Source organism: Musca autumnalis, unplaced genomic scaffold (assembly GCF_047663935.1).
Source record: "Musca autumnalis isolate F117 unplaced genomic scaffold, ASM4766393v1 scaffold_1, whole genome shotgun sequence".
In the NCBI taxonomy this organism is placed as follows: Eukaryota; Metazoa; Arthropoda; class Insecta; order Diptera; family Muscidae; genus Musca; species Musca autumnalis.
Genome location: NW_027411644.1, coordinates 89,140,214 through 89,152,429, shown reverse-complemented (window position 1 = coordinate 89,152,429; position 12,216 = coordinate 89,140,214). Strand labels below are relative to the sequence as shown.

The 12,216-nt window shown below is 38.5% G+C and overlaps 1 protein-coding gene across 3 annotated transcripts in view; it reads right to left on the bottom strand.

The window, feature by feature from the left end:
- Positions 1-12,216, bottom strand: part of rdx (BTB/POZ and MATH domain-containing protein rdx) — a 373,257-nt gene that overhangs the window by 327,087 nt on the left and 33,954 nt on the right. For 2 of the 3 annotated variants that reach the window (XM_073984643.1, XM_073984632.1), the window contains exon 2: positions 8,507-8,590. The gene's annotated coding sequence lies outside the window, so the exon portion shown is untranslated. Of the gene's footprint in view, positions 1-5,454; positions 5,887-8,506; positions 8,591-12,216 lie in introns of those variants that run through there. The other variant, XM_073984621.1, reaches the window with a different exon arrangement.

Here is a 12,216-nt window from a genome sequence, read left to right as displayed (position 1 = left end):
TATGAGAAAACCTCAGGGTGTTCTATGAGAAGACTTCAGGGTCTTCAATGAGGAGACCTCATGGTCTTCTATTAGAAGACCTCATGGGCTTTTATGAGAAAACTTCATGGGCTTCTATGGGAAGACCTCTTGGTCTTGGTCTTCTATTAAAAGATCTCATTATCTTCTATGAGAAGTTCACATGGTATTCTATAAGAAGACCTCGAAGTATTTTCTGAAAAAAAAAACTTCATGATGTAGAAGACTATTAGAACACTTCGTGGTCATACAAGAGAAGACCTAATTATCTTCTATCTTCTTCTTATTTTTCTCTTGCACTGAGCATTCCATCCCTGACATTAATTTTTGATGTCATTTATATTCTCCTGCATTCAAATCACTCCCAGTCTCTCCTTATCCGTAAATGCTTTACTATTTTTTCTGATTCACTCATCACGGTGCGCTTGAACTAACTTTTAATGATTGAGTTACCGACAAATATCGGTAAAATGAAAATGCTTATAATTTCGGTAATTAACGATGGTTTTCGGTAAGTAAGCTACGAATAAAAAGTAATCGTAAAGATCTACCGATAGCAAGAGTGCTGTAAACTTTTATTTGAATTTTTCATACATAATTGTGTGTTTTAATTTTACCGATTTTTGTTGGCAACCCAAAAAATGAGTTAGAGAATCGCACTACTGGGAAGTTTTGCGGATTCTGAAACTACAATGTTCATAGATGAGACAAATTTTTAGGTTTTTTTTAGGTTTTCATGATTTTGCTTGAAAATGGCACTACTGACTGTATCGCATTTAAAGTTAGTTCATGCGCACCGTGATATTTAAACAAAATCTTTTTTTCTGTTTTGTTATTATTCCCTCATTCACAATTAAAACGCTTACTCAGGCAAAGCAAGAAAAAAGCTTAAGCTGGCAATACCACAGCATAGGAGAACAAATCGCAGCAAAGGCAACGATTTAAAATTCACTGTGAATGATGGTGGTAGTGGGGTAGGCAGGGCGATGGTGGTGCTTTTCAGGTTTGTTTGATTGTTATGAATGTGGGGGCAATGGGGGACATTGCAAAAAAACAAAAATAAAAGCACGCAAGCAAACATGAAGAGAAATTCTCACTAATCAATGAATAATAAAAACAATAACAATAACAACAGCAACAATAACAATAAACAAGTAAATCGAGTGAGAGTTCTGTTTGATTGTCAAAGTTAATCCGGTTTTGGTGTTTTTTTAATAGTGACAAGAAATCAAAATTGTTGGTAGTTTCGGTTGCTTACTTTATTTGCTTGGTTCTCAGTGTCACACAAAACAGCACTGTCTGATTTTGTGCTGACCTCAAATTTGAATTTAATATTCTACAGATAACCTTAGGGCTCGTCTCTTTGCAGAGATTTCAAAAGAATATTAGAATATTTAGGGTCACCATATTGCCAGCGGGTTGTAGATTTTTACCAAAAAAGTCTACATTTTCTACTCAATTATGGAACAGCAAAGGCAGAATATATAATAGATCAACATAGATATACAGTGAGTCTCAAAAGTTTTTCAAAAGAAAAACTCATTCAGCCAGGTTTAATTGAAGTTTTCCAAGCGGAAATTGAAGTTTTCGTTTAGGGAACCTTCAACTCTGCCTGGCTGAATAAGGTTTCCGTTAGGAAAACTGCAATTCAGCCTGGCTGAATAAGGTTTCCGTTAGGAAAACTGCAATTCAGCCTGGCTGAATAAGGTTTCCGTTAGGAAAACTGCAATTCAGCCTGGCTGAATAAGGTTTCCGTTAGGAAAACTGCAATTCAGCCTGGCTGAATAAGGTTTCCGTTAGGAAAACTGCAATTCAGCCTGGCTGAATAAGGTTTCCGTTAGGAAAACTGCAATTCAGCCTGGCTGAATAAGGTTTCCGTTAGGAAAACTGCAATTCAGCCTGGCTGAATAAGGTTTCCGTTAGGAAAACTGCAATTCAGCCTGGCTGAATAAGGTTTCCGTTAGGAAAACTGCAATTCAGCCTGGCTGAATAAGGTTTCCGTTAGGAAAACTGCAATTCAGCCTGGCTGAATAAGGTTTCCGTTAGGAAAACTGCAATTCAGCCTGGCTGAATAAGGTTTCCGTTAGGAAAACTGCAATTCAGCCTGGCTGAATAAGGTTTCCGTTAGGAAAACTGCAATTCAGCCTGGCTGAATAAGGTTTCCGTTAGGAAAACTGCAATTCAAGGTTACCGTTAGGAAAACTGCAATTCAGCCTGGCTGAATAACGTTTCCGTTAGGAAAACTGCAATTCAGCCTGGCTGAATAACGTTTCCGTTAGGAAAACTGCAATTCAGCCTGGCTGAATAACGTTTCCGTTAGGAAAACTGCAATTCAGTCTGGCTGAATAACGTTTCCGTTAGGAAAACTGCAATTCAGCCTGGCTGAATAACGTTTCCGTTAGGAAAACTGCAATTCAGCCTGGCTGAATAACGTTTCCGTTAGGAAAACTGCAATTCAGCCTGGCTGAATAACGTTTCCGTTAGGAAAACTGCAATTCAGCCTGGCTGAATAACGTTTCCGTTAGGAAAACTGCAATTCAGCCTGGCTGAATAACGTTTCCGTTAGGAAAACTGCAATTCAGCCTGGCTGAATAACGATTCCGTTAGGAAAACTGCAATTCAGCCTGGCTGAATAACGTTTCCGTTAGGAAAACTGCAATTCTGCGTGGCTGAATAACGTTTCCGTTAGGAAAACTGCAATTCAGCGTGGCTGAATAACGTTACCGTTAGGAAAACTGCAATTCAGCCTGGCTGAATAAGGTTTCCGTTAGGAAAACTGCAATTCAGCCTGGCTGAATAAGGTTTCCGTTAGGAAAACTGCAATTCAGCCTGGCTGAATAAGGTTTCCGTTAGGAAAACTGCAATTCAGCCTGGCTGAATAAGGTTTCCGTTAGGAAAACTGCAATTCAGCCTGGCTGAATAAGGTTTCCGTTAGGAAAACTGCAATTCAGCCTGGCTGAATAAGGTTTCCGTTAGGAAAACTGCAATTCAGCCTGGCTGAATAAGGTTTCCGTTAGGAAAACTGCAATTCAGCCTGGCTGAATAAGGTTTCCGTTAGGAAAACTGCAATTCAGCCTGGCTGAATAAGGTTTCCGTTGGGAAAACTGCAATTCAGCCTGGCTGAATAAGGTTTCCGTTGGGAAAACTGCAATTCAGCCTGGCTGAATAAGGTTTCCGTTAGGAAAACTGCAATTCAGCCTGGCTGAATAAGGTTTCCTTTAGGAAAACTGCAATTCAGCCTGGCTGAATAAGGTTTCCGTTAGGAAAACTGCAATTCAGCCTGGCTGAATAAGGTTTCCGTTAGGAAAACTGCAATTCAGCCTGGCTGAATAAGGTTTCCGTTAGGAAAACTGCAATTCAGCCTGGCTGAATAAGGTTTCCGTTAGGAAAACTGCAATTCAGCCTGGCTGAATAAGGTTTCCGTTAGGAAAACTGCAATTCAGCCTGGCTGAATAAGGTTTCCGTTAGGAAAACTGCAATTCAGCCTGGCTGAATAAGGTTTCCGTTAGGAAAACTGCAATTCAGCCTGGCTGAATAAGGTTTCCGTTAGGAAAACTGCAATTCAGCCTGGCTGAATAAGGTTTCCGTTAGGAAAACTGCAATTCAGCCTGGCTGAATAAGGTTTCCGTTAGGAAAACTGCAATTCAGCCTGGCTGAATAAGGTTTCCGTTAGGAAAACTGCAATTCAAGGTTACCGTTAGGAAAACTGCAATTCAGCCTGGCTGAATAACGTTTCCGTTAGGAAAACTGCAATTCAGCCTGGCTGAATAACGTTTCCGTTAGGAAAACTGCAATTCAGCCTGGCTGAATAACGTTTCCGTTAGGAAAACTGCAATTCAGCCTGGCTGAATAACGTTTCCGTTAGGAAAACTGCAATTCAGCCTGGCTGAATAACGTTTCCGTTAGGAAAACTGCAATTCAGCCTGGCTGAATAACGTTTCCGTTAGGAAAACTGCAATTCAGCCTGGCTGAATAACGTTTCCGTTAGGAAAACTGCAATTCAGCCTGGCTGAATAACGATTCCGTTAGGAAAACTGCAATTCAGCCTGGCTGAATAACGTTTCCGTTAGGAAAACTGCAATTCTGCCTGGCTGAATAACGTTTCCGTTAGGAAAACTGCAATTCAGCGTGGCTGAATAACGTTACCGTTAGGAAAACTGCAATTCAGCCTGGCTGAATAAGGTTACCGTTAGGAAAACTGCAATTCAGCCTGGCTGAATAAGGTTTCCGTTAGGAAAACTGCAATTCAGCCTGGCTGAATAAGGTTTCCGTTAGGAAAACTGCAATTCAGCCTGGCTGAATAAGGTTTCCGTTAGGAAAACTGCAATTCAGCCTGGCTGAATAAGGTTTCCGTTAGGAAAACTGCAATTCAGCCTGGCTGAATAAGGTTTCCGTTAGGAAAACTGCAATTCAGCCTGGCTGAATAAGGTTTCCGTTAGGAAAACTGCAATTCAGCCTGGCTGAATAAGGTTTCCGTTAGGAAAACTGCAATTCAGCCTGGCTGAATAAGGTTTCCGTTAGGAAAACTGCAATTCAGCCTGGCTGAATAAGGTTTCCGTTAGGAAAACTGCAATTCAGCCTGGCTGAATAAGGTTTCCGTTAGGAAAACTGCAATTCAGCCTGGCTGAATAAGGTTTCCGTTAGGAAAACTGCAATTCAGCCTGGCTGAATAAGGTTTCCGTTAGGAAAACTGCAATTCAGCCTGGCTGAATAAGGTTTCCGTTAGGAAAACTGCAATTCAGCCTGGCTGAATAAGGTTTCCGTTAGGAAAACTGCAATTCAGCCTGGCTGAATAAGGTTTCCGTTAGGAAAACTGCAATTCAGCCTGGCTGAATAAGGTTTCCGTTAGGAAAACTGCAATTCAGCCTGGCTGAATAAGGTTTCCGTTAGGAAAACTGCAATTCAGCCTGGCTGAATAAGGTTTCCGTTAGGAAAACTGCAATTCAGCCTGGCTGAATAAGGTTTCGCAAGGGATACCTAATTCAGCAAAGGTTAATTGAAGTTTTCCTAAATGCCGAACTACATTGTGAGACTCACTGTACAACATTGCTGTTCGTGTATTGACTGTAGATTTTTTGGCACTTAAGCACACACACAGGTACACATGTAGATACAATTATTAATACTCTCCCAATGAATTTCGCACTATTAACATTTGACTTTTCTTTTAATTTTTTGCCTTTTCATGTTAGAATTATTAATGAGTGACAAGACAGCCATAAAGAAATGAAAAAAGAGCCACAAGAAGAGAGTAAATTTGCTGAGTAATTTGTATTTTTAATAGAATTTTGTAATCGCTCTTTTTACACGAAATTTTAACTCTTCTTATTGGGATAGGGAACGAACTTGAATTTTTTGCTTGTTTTGTCATTTTTGGTAACGAAACAAAAAATAATAAAAATATTTTTATAAAATTTTCTTCAGACACTTTTTTACCACAAATCACGTTTTTCGGTAGTAATTTTTGCACTGTAACCACACGAAAGACACGAAAAATTAAGGTCACGTTACACTTTGGCAGCAAACGCTTGGATTGGCCGTTGTCGCGTCTCTACTTGTCGAACGACAATCGTTTTGGACAATTTTACATGATTTTTTTCTTGTTTGTAAAAATTTAATTTAATTTTTCAACACTTGACATTATAGACATTTTCTTCTTCATGAAATTGTTGGCCTTCCTCGATTTGTTTTGTGTGTTGTGACTTTTCCGACGTTTTCTTTAACGAAAGTTACGTCCGTAGTGACTGAAAAATCATCGTATAGTATTTTTGCATTCTTTTTTGTCTTGTATTTCTTTATTGTGGTTTATTCTCTGTCAGGTTTATTCTTCTCTTGTCACGAAGTGTTTATAGTGCTGCTCTCTTTGCTAAAAGTTGTGTGTATTCTAACCACCTCCCACCATAGCCCCCTTTTGCGAAACAAATCAAAAAGAGATATCATTTGAAAGCAAATCTCCTTCATTTCTTCTCTCTGTGCGCCAACTACAGCTGATACAGTTGAAGAGCTTTTGCCATATAACCATTTACTTTGAACTTTATAGGCCAACAAAACCACCACAGATGAAATACACTACTATCCTCAGCCAGCACAAGTTAATAGAGGGATGGTTGTGGTGTGGAAGAATTAGCATCCTTGCACCGTACATTGTAAAGAGGACAATTGTTCTCATCTGGAGAACACAGGGTTCAACTTTCTACTTTCTAGGTGTGTGTAGAAAAAATGCAATATATGAGTTCGAATTGTCAGGGTTTATAAGGCATTGCCAGCATTCAACACAATTCGCAGAAGTGAAAAGGGGAACATGAAAATGCATTTTTAGAGGCTGAATTGAAGTTTTCTTATAGAAACCCTAATTCAGCCAGGCTGACTTAAAGTTTTCCTATCGGAAACCTAATTCAGCCTGGCTGAATTAAAGTTTTCCTATAGAAAACCTAATTCAGCCTGGCTGAATTGAAGTTTTCCTATAGAAAACCTAATTCAACCAGGCTGAATTGAAGTTTTCCTATAGAAAACCTAATTCAGCCAGGCTGAATTGAAGTTTTCCTATAGAAAACCTAATTCAGCCAGGCTGAATTGAAGTTTTCCTATAGAAAACCTAATTCAGCCAGGCTGAATTGAAGTTTTCCTATAGAAAACCTAATTCAGCCAGGCTGAATTGAAGTTTTCCTATAGAAAACCTAATTCAGCCAGGCTGAATTGAAGTTTTCCTATAGAAAACCTAATTCAGCCAGGCTGAATTGAAGTTTTCCTATAGAAAACCTAATTCAGCCAGGCTGAATTGAAGTTTTCCTATAGAAAACCTAATTCAGCCAGGCTGAATTGAAGTTTTCCTATAGAAAACCTAATTCAGCCAGGCTGAATTGAAGTTTTCCTATAGAAAACCTAATTCAGCCAGGCTGAATTGAAGTTTTCCTATAGAAAACCTAATTCAGCCAGGCTGAATTGAAGTTTTCCTATAGAAAACCTAATTCAGCCAGGCTGAATTGAAGTTTTCCTATAGAAAACCTAATTCAGCCAGGCTGAATTGAAGTTTTCCTATAGAAAACCTAATTCAGCCAGGCTGAATTGAAGTTTTCCTATAGAAAACCTAATTCAGCCAGGCTGAATTGAAGTTTTCCTATAGAAAACCTAATTCAGCCAGGCTGAATTGAAGTTTTCCTATAGAAAACCTAATTCAGCCAGGCTGAATTGAAGTTTTCCTATAGAAAACCTAATTCAGCCAGGCTGAATTGAAGTTTTCCTATAGAAAACCTAATTCAGCCAGGCTGAATTGAAGTTTTCCTATAGAAAACCTAATTCAGCCAGGCTGAATTGAAGTTTTCCTATAGAAAACCTAATTCAGCCAGGCTGAATTGAAGTTTTCCTATAGAAAACCTAATTCAGCCAGGCTGAATTGAAGTTTTCCTATAGAAAACCTAATTCAGCCAGGCTGAATTGAAGTTTTCCTATAGAAAACCTAATTCAGCCAGGCTGAATTGAAGTTTTCCTATAGAAAACCTAATTCAGCCAGGCTGAATTGAAGTTTTCCTATAGAAAACCTAATTCAGCCAGGCTGAATTGAAGTTTTCCTATAGAAAACCTAATTCAGCCAGGCTGAATTGAAGTTTTCCTATAGAAAACCTAATTCAGCCAGGCTGAATTGAAGTTTTCCTATAGAAAACCTAATTCAGCCAAGCTGAATTAAAGTTTTCCTATAGAAAACCTAATTAATGTTTTCCTATCGGAAACCTAATTCAGCCAAGCTGAATTAAAGTTTTCCTATCGGAAACCTAATTCAGCCAGGCTGAATTGAAGTTTTCCTATCGGAAACCTAATTCAGCCAGGCTGAATTGAAGTTTTCCTATCGGAAACCTAATTCAGCCAGGCTGAATTGAAGTTTTCCTATCGGAAACCTAATTCAGCCAGGGTGAATTGAAGTTTTCCTAAAGGAAACCTTATTCAACCAGGCTGAATTGAAGTTTTCCTAAAGGAAACCTTATTCAGCCAAGCTGAATTGAAGTTTTCCTAAAGGAAACCTTATTCAGCCAGGCTGAATTGAAGATTTCCTAAAGGAAACCTTATTCAGCCAGGCTGAATTGAAGTTTTCCTAAAGGAAGCCTTATTCAGCCAGGCTGAATTGACGTTTTCCTAAAGGAATCCTTATTCAGCAAGGCTGAATTGAAGTTTTCCTAAAGGAAACCTTATTCAGCCAGGCTGAATTGAAGTTTTCCTAAAGGAAACCTTATTCAGCCAGGCTGAATTGAAGTTTTCATAACGGAAACCTTATTCAGCCAGGCTGAATTAAAGTTTTCTCATCGGAAACCTAATTCAGCCAGGCTGAATTAAAGTTTTCCCATCGGAAACCTAATTCAGCCAGGCTAAATTAAAGTTTTCCTATCGGAAACATAATTCAGCCAGGCTGAATTAAAGTTTTCCTATCGGAAACCATATTCAGCCAGCTGAATTGAAGTTTGAATAACGACTTACGCAACATTGAATTTTTGCTTACCTTAATCTTGAATTTTTTGTTTTTCTTTCCGCGTCTATCGGCAGGAGGGGATGTGCAGGAAATATATTTGCAGTTATTCGAAACCTGTAACAAAATATGAATTATAATTTAATAAATTTAAATTTAATTTGTATTAAAGCATCATTATGAAGATAATCTTACAAATTGGATCAAATAATAACTAAAGTAGCTGGCGTTCAATGCAGCAACAATAATCACATACACGCAGCATAGAAGGGGGTTGTTAACATTACATTGCGTATTAAAAAACTGCATTATTTTTTATTGCTGTTTGTTTTTTTATTTGTTGTTTTTTTTTCAATTCGTCATCATACGTTCATTACTCTTATAAAAGTTTTAGCTTATAGCTGTTTGTTTAAATGAATAAAAAAAGCTTAAGCAATGCTGCTCGACCGATCGATTACCTTTATCCTAAAATCGTGTGCGTATTTTTCAACAAATTGAAACAAAAAAAAGAAAACAGCGATATTAACAAAATCAACAACAACAGCGGCAGCAGCATGTAATTCATTGACTTTTCAATGGCGTGAAGCCGATTAGAGGAAGAGAAAACAAATAAATGTTCCAATGTGCGGAAAATTGTCATAATTGTCACCATTATCCATTGGGGTTTTTCATATTTAAAGTCCATAGAAATATTTGCTTTACAACCTTACACATGAAAAATACCTTTGGTCTTCTATGAGTAGAAATTCGTACTTCTTTGAGAAGACCTTTAGCTTTTTTTAGGAAAACCTTCAATCTTCAATTAGAAAATCCTTCATACTCTATTAGAAGTTCATTTGTCTTCTATTAGAAAACCTTTGGCCTTCTATGAGAAGACCTTGGGCCATCTACGAGATGACCTTGGGCCTTCTATGAGAGGACCTTTGGCTTCCTATGAGAAGAAGGGGAGAACTTTTGCCTTCTTTGAGTAGACCTTTGACATTCTACGAGAAGACCTTTGGTGTTTTATGAGAAGATCTTAAGTCTTCTATGAGACAAACGTTGGCCTTGAATGACAAAACTTTTGGCCTTTGAGCTTCTATGAGAAGACCTTTGCTCTTCTTTAAGAAGACATTTGGCCTTTCATAAGAATGAAGGTCTTCGAAGAGCTTTGCCCTTCTATAAGAAGACATTTGGAATTTTATAAGAAGACCTTTGGCCGTCTATAAGAAGACCTTCTGTAAGAAAACCTTTGGCCTTTTAAGAGAATGTCTTGGGTATTCTACGAGAAGACTTTTAGCCTTCAATGAGAAGACTTTTGGCCTTCTATGAGAAGAGAAGATTTTTAGTCTTCTATGAGAAAAACTTTGGCATTCTAAGAGAAGAACTTTGGCCTTCTATAAGAAGACCTGTGGCCTTCTATGAGAAGACGTTTGGCCTAGAAGACCTGTGAACACCCGTCTTACTTCTATTAGAAAACCAACTGGTCTAAAAATGCTCTATAAGAAGTATTTGAATTGAAACTTTCATCTACGGACAGAATTTCAGAATTTTGTGGCTCTTTTTGGACATTTGAATTTGCCGACAAAAATGTGGATTAAGATTAAAGTTCAAAAGTATTGCGGAGGAGGTACTTGAAGGAATGGACCGATATAGTACATTATGGAAGTGAATCTTATTTTGGGAGTCATATCTTTTCGATAAATATTGCCTACACGAGTAATTTCAGCAGATCATCGTATAATTTTTGGACCAGTATGCCAGGAAGCATGGACTTGTCCACGGACCAGAACCACAACGAACAGCATCGGTATACATTTCCAAAGGATCTTCGAACAAAGGATCTTCGACACAAATGTTTAACTTTTGTGGGGGGAGGTTCCTGAAGGAATGGACTTTATGAAATTAAACTAAATTTGGACAAAATATTAGGAGATCCATAGTTTGGACTAAATCGGTTGATCAGTTTGAAAGTTATCGTGCTCTCAGTCACTACATCTGGCGCCATAGGGTTTTTACTCATTTCGGGCTGTTTTCTCAAGAAGTATAGACTTTCCCCTGAAAAACTTTTACCGTAGTAATGGAGGCAACGAATGCAATTTGCTTCAACAAAAATCAAAGCCATTCGAGATCAGGTCTTAAAATGAACTTATGTGTGGGAGGTACCCCAAGGAGTGGACAAAAATATTCCATATTCGAACCTGATCTATATCTGGTATATATTAGGATGTGTTAAGTATGAACGAAATCGGTCACTCCATTCAAGAATTATCGTGCGCACAATTTTTCAGAACATTTATGAACTTTTATGGGAGAGGTACCTGAAGGACTGGACCGATATGGATTTTCTTCGACCTTACACTAAGCTTGGACAAAATATTACATAGGCCAAATTTTGGACCGAATCGGCGGAACCGTTCGGGAGTTATCTTGCGCTCTAACCACTACACACGGTGTCATAGGGGGTTTTCACACCTTTCAGGCTATTTTCTCAGGAAGTATTGACTTGCCCCTAATGAAACTTGTACCGTCGTTTGGGGGCAGTGAATACAAGCTGTTACAACAAAAATCAAAGCGATTCGAGAGCAGGTCCTAAACTGAACTTTTCCGAAATTTTGTGTGGGAGCTACCCGATGGAGTGAACCGATTGGGTCCATATTCGAAACTCGTCTAAGGCTGGTAGACATTTCACGATGTGCAATGTATGGACCAAATCGGTTACTCCCTTCAAGACTTATCGTGCACACAAATTTTCCGAACATTTTCCAAGTTCTGTGGGGGAGGTACCGGAAGGAGTGGACGGATATAACACATCTTCGAACTTAAACTAAGTTTGGACAAAATATTACGAAGCCAAAGCCAGCCAGACAGACAGACGGACGGATATGGCTATATCAACTCCAAATTATTTGAAACGGATTTCGTCCAAACAAACTTGGGGTCTAAAACCATTATTTCGATGACGCACATTTTGCCCGTAGGAAAGTGTATATAACCTCGTTAGCATAAATGCTAAGGGTATAAAAATCGCCAATGGTCTTCTAGCAGGAGACCCGTTCGTCTTATACCGGACTCAACGGTTTTCTCTGATAAAACTTACAAGCCTTCAACTAGTCGTGTATGATAAAATAGACTGGTCGTCCATATTATAAATAATGTTATACAGTTTATAATTGCAAATATTCCTCGGAACGTCATGACGCTCTGACGCGTCAGAGCGTTATCAACAAAATTAAAAAAAATGAGCTAAAACTTGTAAAACTTTCAATTATTTCATTGAAATAAATCTTTCAAAGAAAAGAAATAAAATCCCTATGCCCAAGCCATTTTACTATCTATCACTAATGGGGGGTCCGTGTGGATGTTTGATATTGATCGATTTTACGAGGGCTACTATATAAGTTTCTTCAGCATTATTTATACACATTGACATGAGCTAAATTGGACATGAGCTTATTTGTTTTTCTAATTTCTCCGAGGACTCCAGACAAACAAATTGTGGTGCACCGCTCAGAATTGACCTACGTTAATCAAGCGGAAATTCGCCACATGGATGGTTTTGCCAAAGAAACAGTCTACCATTTGCTTGGAAGTGTTTCATCCACGAAGAATTTTTTTTTTTTTTTTGATTTGGTTCGCCTTTGGATTATGTAGCGGATATTAACAGCTATATAAATGTTCAACCTCACACATAGAGGACCCTAGGCCATAACCATAGTCGGGTGGTTGTGGAATATCAGCAGGATAAGCTGTTAAACAGCTCC